Raw genomic sequence first — 16,118 nt, 5'->3', positions numbered from 1 at the left:
AGGATCAGGTGAAGCTGGATTGTGATGGAAAAAGCCCTGATTCAAATGCAAATTGTTCAATAATGGCGTAGGGGATACCAGAAATTACTGGCAATTTATTTTATTTGGGTTAAGCTCCTCGTTCAGTCGTCTACAGTTGGAAAGTCACTCTTTTAAGGAAGCGAGCAAAAGAAGTGACCAGGGAAGGAATCTTTCTCCTCTTCAGAGACTAAAATTGTTCTAATTTAATAATAACTAATCAGCTAGTGTAATTAATAACAAGATTTTATAGTTCTCCAGTTCCTCCCATTCAAGTTTTTCCAAGTGCGGGATCCAAGGGTCTGTAGCTTAGTGTTCCCTATAAGCAAAAATCCCACAATTTGCCCCACTTTCCAGAGCAGGGAAGGAGCGCGGGCCGGGCCGAGAGGTTAAGTGGTTTGCCCGGGTCAGAGGGGGAGCCCAAGTGAGGGCAGATTTGCATTTCAAAGATCAGCCTTGGCTTTTGGGGGCTGTTGGACCCTCCACGTGCTGCTGCCCAAATGCAGCCCCCACCACATGGGCCAGGTCCTCAGCTCAGGGCTTTGGAAACAGAGCGGGTCCAGCCGAATTGGCTGCTCCAGGGTTATTCTCACTGAAATTAGAAGCTAGTTTCTTTCCTTCTCTCTTCTTCCCCCTTTTCCTCCCCTCCTCCTCCTCCCAATAGCTTGGAATTTAAACTGTTTAGCTGGGGATTAAACTAATTGCTTGTGTAAAACACTGCTCCCGCTCCATCTCGTGTACATCTGCTGGGTGGGGAGGCAGTGCTGAGCCCGTGGCCAGATGGCCCCTTGGATTTGGGTGGCCGGGAGCCAAGTGGCGGCCGGTTGGGCAGTCACGCTACCAGCACGTGCCCCTCGCTTGCTGCTCTCCACCTTAATGAAGACACCGGCTAATGCCCTGAAGCGGCCGCGAGCCCCCTCCCCAGGAGCAGCCGAGGCTGTAAGGCTGAGCTGTGCGCCCGAAGGCGGCTTTCCCCGCGGCCCGTGTCCTCGGCACGCTATGTGTGCAAAGGCGCTTTCCCGGGCGAGCGGGTTGCGCGGGGCTGTGCCCGGGCTCACCCCGCAATGGGGAGAGGTGCTTAGGGCAAAGGCACCGTTTGAAAGCAGTTTCGCCTGTGCTGCTAGCCGCTGGAGAGGCCTCCTTGCTTGGCTTTGCTTATTGAATCCATAACACCTATCGGCTGGCATCACCGTGTGGCAGCAGGTCGAAAATTGTCAGCCAGACAGTTACATACCACATAAAAAAAGGCTATATGGTGTGTGTGTGTGTGTGTGTATATATCATATATGTGTGTATATATATCATATATATCATACATATATATATCATATATATAATCACATATATATACACACACATATATAATATATATCATACATATATATCATATTTTTTTTCCCAAAGAACTAGGAGCAAATACAGTCTTGGAGCACTATTTGTTTTTACAGGGAGTTTATTTACTGGGGAAGAGTAGGTTGATATAATGTGTGTTTTATACCAAATGCTGCAGCATAAATAACTGGATGCAGTGCAGTGAGCACTAAGTAATGACATTGCTGCTCTTCTGCGCTGACTTGAATGCAGGAATGTTCATGGCTCTGCCTGGGTGAAGCACTGGTCAGTAAAAATTACTGAGGAAAGCAATGGATGTGATGGAGAGGGTTACAAAATTGGTTACCAACAGCTCTTGAGAGCCAGGGCTTCACCTGGAGACTGTGCCAAGTTTGGTGTTTTGGTCAAGTTTGGCCTCTCCTTTGATAGAAGAGCATGTAGGGCTGCTTAGATTAGCACTGCAAGGATGTTGCCTTGGTACATCTGGAGAAACCTGGATGAAACCTGCTGCCTTCCACCCCCTCTTCAGGTCTGTGCTGCCTTCAGAAGCCGCCAGGCTGGCTCCAACAAGCTGATTCGATGGTGTGACCTCCGTGTGCCGTTTCGTGTTCCCCCGTGCCRCGTTCCCCAGCCTGGGAACAGCTCCCGGGCCGGGGCAGTGCCCGGAGCAGCGCGCGACGTGTGTGCAGCACGGCCGAGCGCTGGTGTCGGGGCTCTCTGCGCTGCGCGGTGCCCTTTGGGATCTTTCCAGAGCTCCTGGTACCACGAGGACTGGGATGCAGGAACTGCAAGGGCCCCTGTGTAGCCACAAGTAGCCACAGTGCCACGGAGCTGCCTTCTGGCTTGCTGGGCTGCGCTCAGGCTTCTCCGTGAGCCCCGGGGTGCCTCTTGCTAAGCATAAGAGTGGGTTGGGAAGAGGCCCCTCCGCGCGGGAGGTTGTGTGGGATGAGAATAGCACGTGTCTATATACGGAGATGTTTGCGTGGCAGTGCAAACCCGCGTCCTTTTGTTCCTGCTCTGCAGGAATGGGATGTTCCCTGCCAGAGCGGGGCTCTCCTGGGGCTGATACCTTGTGCCAGGAGCCCGGTGCCAGGAGCAGGCAGCTGCCTGCCCCGTCACGCTGCCATGGACAGACCAGGAGAGGACGGCAGCGATGTCCTCTCCTCTTGCTCCACCTTTGGTGTGAGAAATCTTCTGAGAAGCGTGTCCAGACTTTTAGAGTTTGGTAGGGGACCGGAGGAGGGAGGAATGGGGTCACTGGTGGGTTTCTGTAGGCTATTTTTTTCAGGGGCTGCTGTCGCTGTCTTCAAGCTGTTCTCGTCTTCCCCAACCCTGAGTGCCACGGAGCTGGTCTATGGACAACACTGCTGGTGAGTGTTGTGGGCTTCGTCCTCCCCRGCAGCCTGGGGATGGACCCTGCAGCTCCCGGCACCTCCCAGCTTGTGCAGGCAGCAGTGYGGCTGGAGGGTAAGGAGACAGAATATAATTTAAGAAAGGAGGCAACTGCCCAGTTCCTGGCCATGGGAAGTTGTGGAAGCCTTTCTGACCGATGCCTGCTGGGCTCCTGGGCTCGCTGCCTGCTGCTTTACCAGGCTGGACAGCACATGAGGATGCGATGCAGGTGTATGCTGCTGGAGAAGGGGCCAGTGAGCGGACTTGGAGGCAAGTTTTGCCYCCTGAGTGTTTTGACTTAATGCGGATAAGGACTTTGCTGAAATACCTGATGAATATAAAGTGGCGAATAGCGTGCTGACTTAAAGAGCATAAAAAAACAGTAAAGCAAAATGTGCCCTGAACAGGAGCCGTCAATAGTGCTGTGCTGCTGCTTGGATGTTCAAAGGGAAGGGCCCAGGGGCTAACCTTGAAGGAATATTAGCTATATCACTAAGTCAATACATGTGGATGCGCAAACTCCAACGCCGTCACCCTCTGACCTGCACATCCTCAGGAAAGAAGCCCGTGTGTTTTTGTCCTCAGAGGTATTCCTAAGAAATTAGGGATGAAAAGTGAGGCRAGTCTTTATTTTTTTTTTAAGGATGAATCAAAGAGATAAAGGCAAAGCAAGACGCTGAGAAGGTGCACATATGGAAGCAGCTCCTTTATTGAAATTACGGGCACACAAATCCAGAAAAGCCTTGTGGGTTGGGTGTAAGAAGCTTACCAAAATCAGCACCTAATCAGCATGATCCCTCCTTGCCCGGGCTCTGGGGAACTGACCTTCAAAACCCCGGGGCTGGGATGAGTGTGGCAATCCCCGAGGCCATGCCGCGCTGCTCGGGGGGGATGCGACACGCGGCAGAGACACCAAGGGAATGGGCAAGGCCTGAGCCGGAGCCTGAGCACTTGGGCTCCCAATTTCCCCAGATAAAGCTGAGCTGTGGTGTGTGCAAACCCTGCAAGAAGGCACCTTTGGAAATGACCAAAAGCAAAACATTTTCCTTTGATGCTTTCCTTACCTCTCTGCTGCATGGGTTTTTTTTTTTTTCATTCTCATCTTTTTGAGAAGTTTGGGGTAACTGAGGCCTTTTTGTGGAAGGGACCATGGCATGTTGCAAAACTGCCCAGCTTGGAAGCGTGGGCTGGTGCTGGGATGGTGTGTGGSTGCCCAGAGCTCTGCCACTGGTCCACACACCCAGGTCACTCATGTGCAAGGAAATGAGGGAGTTCATCACTCAAAACTCAGTGTCTGCCACGTAATGGGCTATCTTGGCTTTTCTCACTTCATTTGGAACATGTTTAGGGATCAAATGAGAAACGAAGCGGGATGAGAATTAGCCAAAGGGAAAATCCGATTTACATGTGTACACTGGAGACCATTTTTGGAGGGAGGAAGGAATGGAGAAATGCACATGTAGCAGAAAGTCTGCGCAAAGAACATGCCCTGAGAGCAATTCCAGCTCTGTCTCAAGGACGTGTCTTGCATTTTGCATAAAGTGAGTTCAGTCCAATATGCTCTGCATGTCAGAATATGGCTCCACGAGCACGTTCAAATGAGATACTAGTATTAGTAGGCACTCRCTCTTCAATTTATGCTAAAAGCCAACAGATGGGGGAAGAAAATGCCAGGAAACCAGGCCCGGATCAGGTGGCCTTAGCTGTGCTCATACTCTATTTAGACAATAGGCTGCATTACATATTTGGAGGCTGATCTTGTGAAAATGAAACCCTGCTGGTGCTAACCCACAGAGGCTTTGCACGCTGGGAAAATGGCCAAATTCCTCTGGAAAATGGTGAACCTCCAGCTGAGGGAATTAATGAAAATTCACTTTTGCCAAAATGCAGATTTTTTTTTTTTTTTTGGAAGACAAAGAATGGCTCTTGCTGGTGGAGATTCCCTCTCCTGCCTCCTGCTCTTGCACATGTGCGGGAGGAAGCCCATGGYTTTGCCTCCTGGAAGCCTCCATCACTGTGCTGTGTTCACAGCTGGACCTGGTTTGGTTTTGACCCATTGCTAGATCTTTCTCTTCCCCCAAAGTGAGATTAGGGTTTGCTCTTCATACCATCCGGGTAACCAGGACCTGCTGGCCCAGGCCGTCTTCAAGGAGACCAAATTCATGAGAACCGCGTGTGCGAGGTGGGATCTCCAGAGTGCAACAGCTCTTCAGCCCTCTATAGGTCGGGACTTTCAGGGAGTTTTAACCCAAATGACTTTCCTAGACTCCAGTTTCCTTAGACTCCAACTTCCCACATGTTCCAGAGCGAATGTGCATCCCCCCTGCGTTGGCATCACTCCTTCCCCAGCACAAACTGCAGGATTTGTGCTATTACCATGAGCAAGGTAACCAAGCAGCTTGTACAGATGCRGTGATCCAGGTGTGAGTTTTGTTTCTTGAGGTGCACTAAGGACATTTGAAGGCTCCTGCTCTCCCAGCAGAGGCGTCTGCCTGCTTCCAAGGAGAAACCCGATCAAAGCGCTCTTGTAAAGCCTCATGCTATTATTTTCTTCAGTAGCTCTGTGGTTAAGTTCCTTGACAATATCTCTTAGCTGAACTGGCTGGTAATCATAATGGGAGCGAGCGAGAAGGCTGGTTTATCTTCAAATGCAAWAATCGTGTGCGGAAGGAAAATAACTCAGCGTGATGCTGTGCCGTGTTTCGCTGCCCTGCTGAAGGGAGCTCGCGAGGGGCTGAGTGGCAGGATGGGTACAGGGCTACACTGCCAAAGAAGCCCGTTTTTCTCTCAAAATCTGGCCTTTGTTCTTGGCACTAGGTTTTAATCTGTGCTTACGGTGCAGGAGGGGAAAACTCAGGATCCTTGTGGTTTCTAATTTGAAAGGAGAAAACAATGATCTAGGGATTTCCTTTATTTTTTAAATGCTTGATCCCGTATCTGTCTGGAAGGAGCTACAATGGGTTGTGTCAAGAAAAATCGGCCTAATGCAAAAGATGAGGAGTATTTGGGCTTATAGATTGAGGAGGTTCCAAGTTTATTATGGTGGTCCGTGATAAATAACACACAGAACAATTTTTCTGCTTTGGGGACTAGCAGATGGCAGCGCAGTAGCCTTGAGATTCTGGAGTTCATATGCTCCTCAGTCAGGTGCCTGGGGATGGTGTGCTGGAGTTGTAGGGCTCCAACAGGTGAATTTAGCCTCTCTTCCCCTTCCCCTTCATCTGCTAAGCCTGACTCCTGCTTTGCAGGTCCTACTTTGCAGCCACGGTGCCGGTTTCAAGCATACCTTTAACACCACGGGCTGCAAGGAGAAATGAGAACATCTTTAACCATCCTGGGGAGATTTGCATCATGCTTATGACTTGAATATTTATTTGATGAACGGTGAATTGATGCATTTCCCTCCCGCYCCCTTCCCCCTTCCAGCCCTTGGGAACCACTTGTGAAATGAATAGCAATTGTTCACTGCTCAATTAGTCATATATAAGTGAATGCCTCGTGGTCGCAGTCCCCAGAATGGTGTGTAATTGATGCATTTAACTGATGGCTACACCAGAAGGATCTCACTTTCTTTGCGTGGCAAAGTGTGGTGAAAAGATACAATGACTGCTAAGTTGTCCTCGGCCTCTCGAGGGGAAGCGTGCAGCCGCTGTACGGGATGCTATTGAGGCGAGCGCCGTGCTCGTGAAACATATTGAGCTTATTAGGAGTGCATGTTGACTCCGGGCCTTCAGCCTGACTGCGTGGCAAAGCGGTTAGGCCAGCGAATATGTGATAATGTTTTTTATAAATGTGATAATTAGATAAAAGAAGGGGGAGTCGGAGTGTAGGCTCGAAGACACTAATTAAATTCACATTGACAAATCAACATATTGGTCTCATATGGATTAAAGCAGCCCTGAAATGCTTCTTTTGTTTAGATTACWCTAATTAAATTCACACTTTTTGCCAATCCACAACAGTTACCTTAAAACGCAGAAGGCAAAAGCTAAAGCTTTGAAATGCACTTCAATGAATGCAGCTAAATTGGAGCTAATAGCTGAGAATTTTAAGAAACTTGGGGGCTAATAATTTGTGAAAATTTCAAGCCCTTGTGACAAAACACTGTCAGAATGATGCATGCTTTTACTTAAACGCTGAGTGCTTAACTGAAGTTTTAAATTATGCTCAGTGATGAGGTAATAAAGTATTTCAGTAAATATGTCTCAGAGGAGAACTTGGGAAGGGAAAAAAACACATATATTCCCAGTAGCTGGACTGTTCAGGTCAGTATTTAAAAACCATAGGTCACGTGTCAGAGAATTATGGCCTGCTGCTGGCAATATTTTTGGAAGTTAGGACTTCATAAATACATCAAATACTCCGTGCCGGGCCTCCCACAGCAGCCACAGYGCAAAGGCCAGGGGATATTAGTTATAAGAAAAAATGAAGCGATATTTGTGTTCCCACAATGGTGAGTTTCTAGCGTTTTAAATCTTAAAAYACTGCGCTCCTTGATGCAGAAAGCAGAGGGGCAGCATCAAAGCGAGCCTGCCGCTGGGCTCAGCCCTGGCAGCCTGTGTTTGCAGGATGGGGGCATAGCTTTTAGGGTTGCCCTCTTTCTCCCTCCAGCTTTGAAGCCCTGGGCATTGCAGTGCTGCAGTTTTCACATGGTCTTCAGTGCAGAATCCCAGCGCTGGCATCACTGGGCGGTCCGGAAAGCACGAGGTGCGAGCCTGAGTCGTCACCATCTAGTCATTAGTGGAATATTCTATTTTCTGTCAGTAAACACAATTTAAGCACTTAGTGGTTAAGCTCCTTAAGATTCATAGCTGATGAGGGAGCAATTAGGATAGGATTTTAATGAATACACACCAACTCGGGGGTTCGCGCCAGGAGATGCTGGCCATGCGTGCTGGATTCAGAGCATCACACAGCCCAATGCATGGCAGCGAAACACAGTTCAACAGCAGCACTTTACCCTGGGATGATTTTAATCATCTTTGCCCCGTTATCTGTTTCAAATCCACCCATCCAAACCCCTCCAGCCGAGGGCTGCATCTGTAGCTTGGCAGGCCAGGTGAGTTTCATGTCTCTTCACATCCCTCTGAAGCCTGCAATGCTTCAACCACCTGTAGCAGCATTCACACATGCTCATTTGAAGAAACACTCTGCCTTACCCTTTGCAGCCTGTTGCATAGTACCTACAGGTACTCGTCATCTTCAATCTGCAGTTGTTAATTAATTAACAGCTTAACAATTAATTAATTAAATTGTTGCTCTAATTTGGTTGCTCTTCACCATGCAGGCTGCAGAGTGGTGTGAGATGCTGCTGGGTGCACGAGGTGAGGTCCAGCAACAGTGAGGGCTCCTTCCTGAGAATGCTTTGCTTTCTGCTCTTGGGGCTTTTATTTTTGTTTACTTGTTTTATGGGGAAAAATATAATTGAATTMATGTTTTTGCCAGTCTTACAAAATGTTTTCTCTCTGAAGTGAGGTTCTGGTTTGCTCCTGTTCCCCCTGGGCTCCTGGCTGGGATGTTCCATGGGACTGGAACAGACAGGCTCTGAGGACCCAGGGTCCCAATTCCTAGCAGGGGGTTAATGCTCAGCCCCTGGGGTGGATCCAGCAGGGCAGATTCCCACCAGTGGGATTCCCRCTTTGGCAGTGTGGGTGAAGCACTGGGAGCAGCCCTGTCCCTGCGCGCCGAGGGAGGGCTGCCGGGGCTGCAGTTCTTGCTCAGCTCTGCTGGTGACAGTGTCGCCCGATTGAAAATCCCCTGGCGACTCTGGAGGGGGTAGAGCGCTCGGTGCCGCTCGGGCAGCGGGATGGAGCCGCTGCTCCTGTCCCCGGGACTCGCGGGGCTGTGTACGTGGCCAGGGCAGGGGCTGGGGCTCTTGGGCTCACAAGACATGGCCAGGTTGGGTGCGGAGGGAGCAGGTGAAGAAGAATGAAGCACAGGAGGCTAAATGTTTGAATCTGTGATTTAGCTTTAGCTATTGGAGCTTCAGAGATCTGCTGTGTCAGAGAGCTGCTGAGATCTGTCTAAAATGTCCTTTGCTCTGGAGGGTGCTCAGGGCTTCAGCCCATGTCCAGTGGAGTCCCTGGGAGCCGGCTTGACTCAGCCCGTGGGTTGCAGTGACATGGAATTGCTCCAGGTGAGCCCTCTGAGACATCTCTATGGTCACAGGGAAGCGAAAGGGGCAACTGGTTGAGGAGTTGGAGGCCTGGAGATCTTGGACCATCAGACTTCTAGAGAGTCTGTTATGAACTGTTTATTGTTAGTTCATAGTAGGCAGARCCCTGTGCAAGACAAGATACTCAGATGAAGTTCTACATCTTTCTGATGCCTTGACCATGTACCTTAGCTGTGTAATTGCAGTTGAAGACCAACCCCTCTGCAAAATGTAGTGTCCACACACTGCAGTCTGTTTTCACTAGCCAGCTCCTGGAAATAAGCTGGGTTTTAGGCCGCTCGTGACCAGTGGTGCAGTGTCCTTTCATGGCAAAATGCTCAGCCATGTATAAGGTACACTGGGGAATTGCACAAGAAATGAAGCCATGTGGAAACTTCAATGAGAGCTGATTACTTGACGAACTAAGTAATTGCCCGCTGTCATTCTCCATTTGTGTAAGCGCCCTGAGTGGGTAATTCAGGTAATGACCAAACTGCTGTGTCTCGCCCTACCTGTCGGTGGGCTGCAGGACCAGAGGAGGCCCCGGGGCTTGGTTGGATGCTGGGGTATTTCCGACCACCAGTTTCACCCAGTGCTTCCTSCCCCAGGTATTTCTCCACAAAAAAACACTGCTCATTTTTCTGTACCATGTTCTCTGGCAAGTGCTGCCTCATGCTTGTTACCCCCCGGGTTGAAAGCGAAGTGAAAAGCCCCCTCTTTGTTCAACATGTTGATGAGAGGCTCTGTTTCCCCTCCAAGACCCTTGTCACCCTCAGCTAACAGCGTGAGTGCTGTGAGTAGACCCGAGCTCCCTTCCGTTCATGTAGGCACCAGGGCTGCACTTTACTGCCAACTCTTCTGGTCTATCTTGCCTTGGCCATGGCAGTGGAGCCATTGGAGACGGGCAACTGGAGCCCAGGTGCYAGCTGGTCCCCAGGGATGCTTCTGTTGGTGCGTTCTGACCCCAGCTGAGGGTAGCGAGGAGGTTGCTGTTGATCATAAACACTCAGAGCTACTCATTTCTTGTCACGTGAGCTCAGGGCATGCAAAGCTGATTTTTCTGGAGCTTTTGATCCGTGATAAAGGCTCTAAACACAAGTTTCTCTGGGCTAAAGGAGGCTGGCTGGTATCTTGTTTGCATTAGGGAGGCTGTTGTAACTTCTGAGGGCTTTTTGTAGGCTTCCAGTCCCAAAACTTCCTTTCTGTTTTTCAGCACAAAGTGTTTGCAAAACAAGAAGCAGGGGGGAGGAGAAAAAGCAACCAACATAATAATTTGCTTAAGACTCAGATTTGCAGTAGCAAGTAAGATATAATTGCACCCTTTGATCTTCAAAGATCTCATCCAGTGTCTGCTGAAGTCAGTGAAAGCCCCTCCATTTGACTTCAATGAACGCTTATAACACACAGCTCAGAAACATCCTCCCACTTCATCTATACATCTGATGCCACTTCAGTGGCAAACTTCGGTGTTTAAGTTTGGGTGGTTTAACATAATTTTACGTGACATGAAAGTGTTTCATATTTGAACATGAAAGGAGTAAAATTTGCTTGCCAAAAAAGAAAAGAAAAAGAAAACCTGCTACTAAAGAACCACGTGGCATCAAGCCCAGCTCACCTAATAGGAGTTTATCCAACACTTGTAGCTGCATCAGCATTGCAGAAACAAGTGCTCAGTTGCTAATGAGCTGCCTGCCTCGCCTGCCAGGCAGCTCTTGTGCCATCTGAAAACCTTTCTGTCACTTGCTATCCGCCTGTAAAAGGGATGTGTGATAGATGAGTCTGGAAAATTATCTTAATTATGGCAGATTAATTTTGCACATAGTCTGATGTTTTAGCTTACCATAAGACTGGATCTATCTTTATGCAAATACATTAAATAATTATCTGTGATTTGGCTCTGGGTAGAGGTTTGGTGCCTTCCATCCTCATAGCCATCCTCAGCAGCAAATGCTGTGGGGCTGCTCCGGAGGGGAAGGTTTTAGCAGCATGAGAATTTGTAATAGAAATCAAATATTAGTACAAGCAAGATGATATCTTGCTCAAATGAGATCTGATTACATTATTAATTTTGATAGTTATACATGATTTTGTGTGTGCATGATCTGAATGCTAGATTAAAGAGCTGGGGGAGGTGAGTCACCTAGATGATGCTATTTCTTGTGGAACCCACGCAGAAAGGTGCAGTCAACACAAAGGACATATCTATGGACTCTAGGGTGAGTTTGCAGGATTTCTTCCTGCTTGGAAGCCAAAGGAGGCTTCTTTGAATTTGGCATCACCTGATAAGACATAGTTTGGTGCAGAACCATCCCTGCAATTCCTTAATTTCTCTTTCTCCTGATCTTTCCTGTGCTTCACCTTGTTTCCTCTATTGTTATTACTTTGCATGGCTCCATATGCTGTCATTTTGGTCAAGGGAATGTTAGGATGAGACACCCTGCCCGGTGGCAAACCCTGCCGTGTGGATGTCAGGGACAACCTGACTCACCTTGGAGACCTCAGGCCCGCTGCAAACCTGGGCGGTGAAGTTTGGAGCATCTGCTGTGGTCAAGAGGTGTTCTCCTGGAAACACATGTGTATTCAGAGCCTGGCAGGCGATATCCCTGCCGCCTCAGGAGCAAATATCCTCCTACTTGGTCCAAATCTGTGACATCTGATACTTATTTTTTTTTTTCCCTCCTCTATTTTCCACTCTTTGTTACTTTTTGTTTTTGTATGAGAGTTCTAATTGAAGAGAAGTCTTTGGTCTTCATTTTTTTGATAGGTTTGCTCTAAGTCTGCCACCCCCTATTAGTTCAATTGAGCAGAACACTGCAAGAAACAGGAACTTCTATAAAAAMCACTACAACCTCTTTTCAAAGGATGATTTTTACTGGGCAAGATAGTTAGTTCATGAGGCCTTTAGAGTCTGCTAGGAATCTGCTACAAAAATAAAAATAACCACAAGAGTGTCTTCGAAAAGGTCAACATGTGCCTGTGTTCACTGCATGAGAGTAAAATATGATATAGCATAATCTTCTCTTTTAAAACGCCCAGCTAAATGTAATTAAAGGTTTATATTTCTTCACATTAAACCAAATAAAGCAAAATGGCCAAAGTCAAGACCATCTTACCCACAACCCTGCCCCAAAATTCACTGTCGATAATGATTAAGCTTTACTCTTCTCTAGGTCTGGTCTAAAAATTTCAGTCTCTTTAGAAACTCTGGTAATTCCAGGCATATTTTTGTGTGCTGTACACATGAATTCCCACTGGAAAGCTGTAGGCAGGAGATGGGATATGGAAAAGCTCATGAGATATGGAAAACCAGTGAGAAGCCAGGAGTATAGGTGTTCCTGCTTGTTGGTTAGACGTGTGCAGCTGGAGGCTTGGATGGGTTGGCTCTGTGCTAACGGGAGTATGGCTGTGTGATGAGGCCCTTGGACTCACTGGCTTTTGGAGAACTATTCTGGATAAGAGACTTATTTTCCAAGCTGCAGCCAGAGCAAGGCTGGACGGGAGCAGAGAGGACTGAGCACTGTGAGACTTTTCATAGGGTTTTTATTGATGTTGTGTGTGACAGACTTTGTTAGAAGGAACTTTAGGACACAGGCACGATGAGATGTGGCCAGTGCAAAGGAGCTCATGCCTATCGGTATCTCTGACGTTGCAGTTTAGGAGTAATTCATTAAGATATGGAAACCCACTGCAACAATACCATGGAGGAGCGTAAATGACATCTTGTTTCCAGGAATGTTTTTGATCTCCTATCCTTAGAGACCGTGTTGCGTGCAGCCAGGTTACACTGGACATTGCTCCATTTTAATGGTGCAACAGTGACAACCAGTGGCCATCTGGGCTAATCTGAGAGCAATGGCATCTTTTCAAAACAGGTCTCCAGAGCTGGGGAGCTTTTGCTGCTGGAGGCGGACAGGATTAAACTGGCACTGCTTGTGAGTGGTGCTGATACCCTGCTGAAGAGCCTCCAGGGAGCGGCAGGGTTGAGATCTGGMGCTGCTAATAGGTTAAACATCAGTGAAGCAATTCTGGGCTGGGTTTCTGGCATGAGGTAACATGGAAACTAATGCAATTGGAGGGCAACATTTGGTGTAAGCAAATCTCATTTAAGACTTTGCTTTATGTCTCCTAGGGAGTGAGGGGGGGAAAAAAAAAAAAAAAGAGAGAGAGAGAGGAGTCTGTCCTGTATCCTAATACAGGGATCCCAATCTCCTGTAGCAGGTGTAGATGCAAGGAGAGTTGGTGCAAATGGCCCATGGGCTGTGTATCTGGAGACACTCATTGCACCTTTGCTTGGCCAGATGCACTCAGGGCCCGTAGTGCCCTGCAGGCAGAGGTGAAATCAGATTTCACTGATATGTGGCTAATTCTGTTGAATAGATGCCGGGATGGTCTATTTTGCATTAGCTCTCTTGGGGCTTGTGTATTGGGTTATCCCATCCTTGCACTGGGACAGTGCTGCTGCAGTCTCCAAAAGCTCCTTTTGGGCTCGAGTTTGAACAGTCTTTGCTCCTTCTCTGGGTGTCATGAGCAAGATCCTGCTTTCCAGGAGCTGCTGTTTTGGGAAAGTGGCAAAGTGGCCGGTATCCTACACTTGCTTTGACTCGGAGCAGCTCCCTTCTCCAGAGTCTCAATTCGCTCTTTGTTTGCTCATTTTGTTTTTCCCTCCCCTCAACCTCAAGGAAGTCATTTAGGCTCCAAAGTGCTTGTCTTGCTCTTTGTCTGCAGAGGAGACCAGGCCATTGGACAAACACTTTTATCCTGATAGAAGCAGAAATCCCACTGCCTGCCTGCATCCAGCCCTAGCTCCATCTCACAGCAGCTCCAAGGCCTTGGAGCCTTGCTTGGCACATGAGCTTATTCCTGCCTTATCCCTCCCAAGGGGAATTCAGTGCTGGGCAGGAGCTCATGGTGCTTGAGCTCCTCCTGCTCCACATCAGCCATCAGCTTGGAGCAGATCTTCGTCCTTCCCAAGGGACCTCTTGAAGTTCTCCCTGCAGGCTCCCGTGGACTTCTTTTCCCTTGCAACCATGGGCTATGGGGAGGGGAGGCAGCTTCTTTTCTTGAACGTTTTACACATTTTACAGTTTGGACTGATCTTGCTTCTACATGCAAATGGAAGGTTTATTTGGCTATGGGTAATATTTGTGTTATAACCAGGTGGGCATCAGAAAACGTTGCCCTGAGCCACACGTGGAGATGCCTGAGGACTCGAGAGAGAGCTGAAACACCAGGGAGCARCCTCTGGCCCCTGGTGAAGGCGAGTAGCTAGAAACCAACGCTCTGAAGCCAGACAGAGGGGGGAAAAAACCCTTCATTTCTTTCTCGGCTCCATGGAGATGCTTTGGGCGTCCCTGGCCGGGCTTTCCCAGGTGAGCCGCAGCTCCCAGCGAAGCGGCGCCGACCTCCAGCCACGCCGCAGTCAACATAATTAGGGGCGGCTCGTTTGATTCCCCGAACGAGCAGGCAGAGCGCCGAGCTCAGGAGATCTTAAACCCTCCCCGGTGCCGCATTAGCCGCTCTGACCTCCGGCGCCCGGCTATTGGAAACAATTATTGCATTTCTCTGAATTCGCAAATTCGTTAGGGCGACGAGCGGGACTTGCTCGCGCCGCCCTGCGCCCGGGAGCCCGCGCGGCACCGGGGCAGCGCCGCTGCACCGAGCGCCCTTCGGGGCGCCCCAAAGGGCTTGTTTCCACCTCCAGCCTGGGCTAAAAGTAAAAAAGCAAACCAGGAGGTGAAAACCCTTGCTGCTGTTTGTTAATCTTCCTCCTTCCATCTTTCTTTCTCCTTTCTTTCATTTTTTTTCTCCCCCCTCTTTCTTTCTTTCTTTCTTTTTTTTTATTAGCAAGGCTCCTTTTTTCTCTCTCTTTTGCCTCAATAGAAAGAAAAAAAGTTTTGTCAGCACTCCTGTTTCTTTTGTTGTTTTCTTTTTCTCAGAAGTCTTTTCTGCTTTTATCCTAATCCCAGGCATGCATGAGGGAACAGTTGTGCTCTGTTGTTTGTCTGTTCTGCTAGTTTTGAACCAGTAGGGCTCCCGCTTTGTTCTCTTTATTTTCCGAACACAGAAAGGTAAAAGAGTAGGAATAGTGATTGAAACTCTTAAGAAGAGAAACCTTCGATATTTATTTAGATTTACTTTTTTTTTTTGGTGCCATGTTGGTAATAATTAAGGACTGATGACAAATAAAAAAAAGGTGGAGGGAAGGAAAGAAATCTCCTTCTACCCTTCTAAAATCAGCAGTGCATTTTTCTTTAACTTTCAGCCCAAGAGATGTTGCATTTTTAGCCAGTTTGTCCAATTTCTTCACACTCTGGATGCAGACAACAATTTCAAATACATCACTATTTTTTTTTTCCTGATTGTTCCTTTATGGAGACGGTTTTATGAATCAACCACATATCTGCAAAGCCGGATCAGGCTATTTTACCTGATGTGATATCAGCCCGAATTTTCAAGTCCGATCTGGGTTTTCAGCCCCTGCCTTTAGGACTTTGAAACCCACTGGCGCCCTTCAAACCCCTGGCAGGGCAGGCCGCTGAGCACTTTTTCCCATTTTTTAGGTATTCCGTTAATATTCGGGCATGCCCGGCGACAAAATGCCTGAACCATTTAAACAAATTAAGGGAAAAAGGAGCAGTGATCCATCTGTTTCTGCTCCATCCCTGCAAAACAACCCCTTTATGATTTGGGTATCCCACATGTGCTTGCTCGCCGTTGCCATGGAGATGACAGGGGCCTGAAATTTTTTCACAGGCGCTTTCCGATGAAGTTTCTGCAAACTGTTTTGATTAATTTTTCCTCCGCTTCAACTTCCCGCTCGCTTAAACCGTTCTCCCTTTTGTTTCTCCCTTGATTTATGGCAGGTCGCTGTCATTTAAATAGATGTGCGTTTTGAAATTCCTTCTTTCTGTTCTGATGCAAAGAGGAGGGGGAAAAGAGAGAGAGARAAAAAAAATAAGCCATGCAAGTCATGCTCAAAGCCTCGGTTATTGTTGCTTGTTGGATTTCTGCTCTCTGTGGTTGTCGGGCCTAATTCAAAGTAATTCAGGCTACTCAGTGGGGGCAGTGCATAGCTCCACAGGAAATTATGATAGCAAAAGTCTTCCTGTAGAGCTCTACACTTGGCACTACAAAGTGCCTCGGGCTGTGGTTACCTGAATAGGGTTGAATTAGACCAGACAACCGCATCATCCCACTTCTTAATCTATTAGAGCGATATACA

The sequence above is a fragment of the Nothoprocta perdicaria genome, unplaced genomic scaffold, assembly GCF_003342845.1.
Source record: "Nothoprocta perdicaria isolate Ctin4 unplaced genomic scaffold, notPer1 scaffold_17, whole genome shotgun sequence".
Taxonomy (NCBI): domain Eukaryota; kingdom Metazoa; phylum Chordata; class Aves; order Tinamiformes; family Tinamidae; genus Nothoprocta; species Nothoprocta perdicaria.
Note: the sequence above shows the minus strand (reverse complement) of the source record.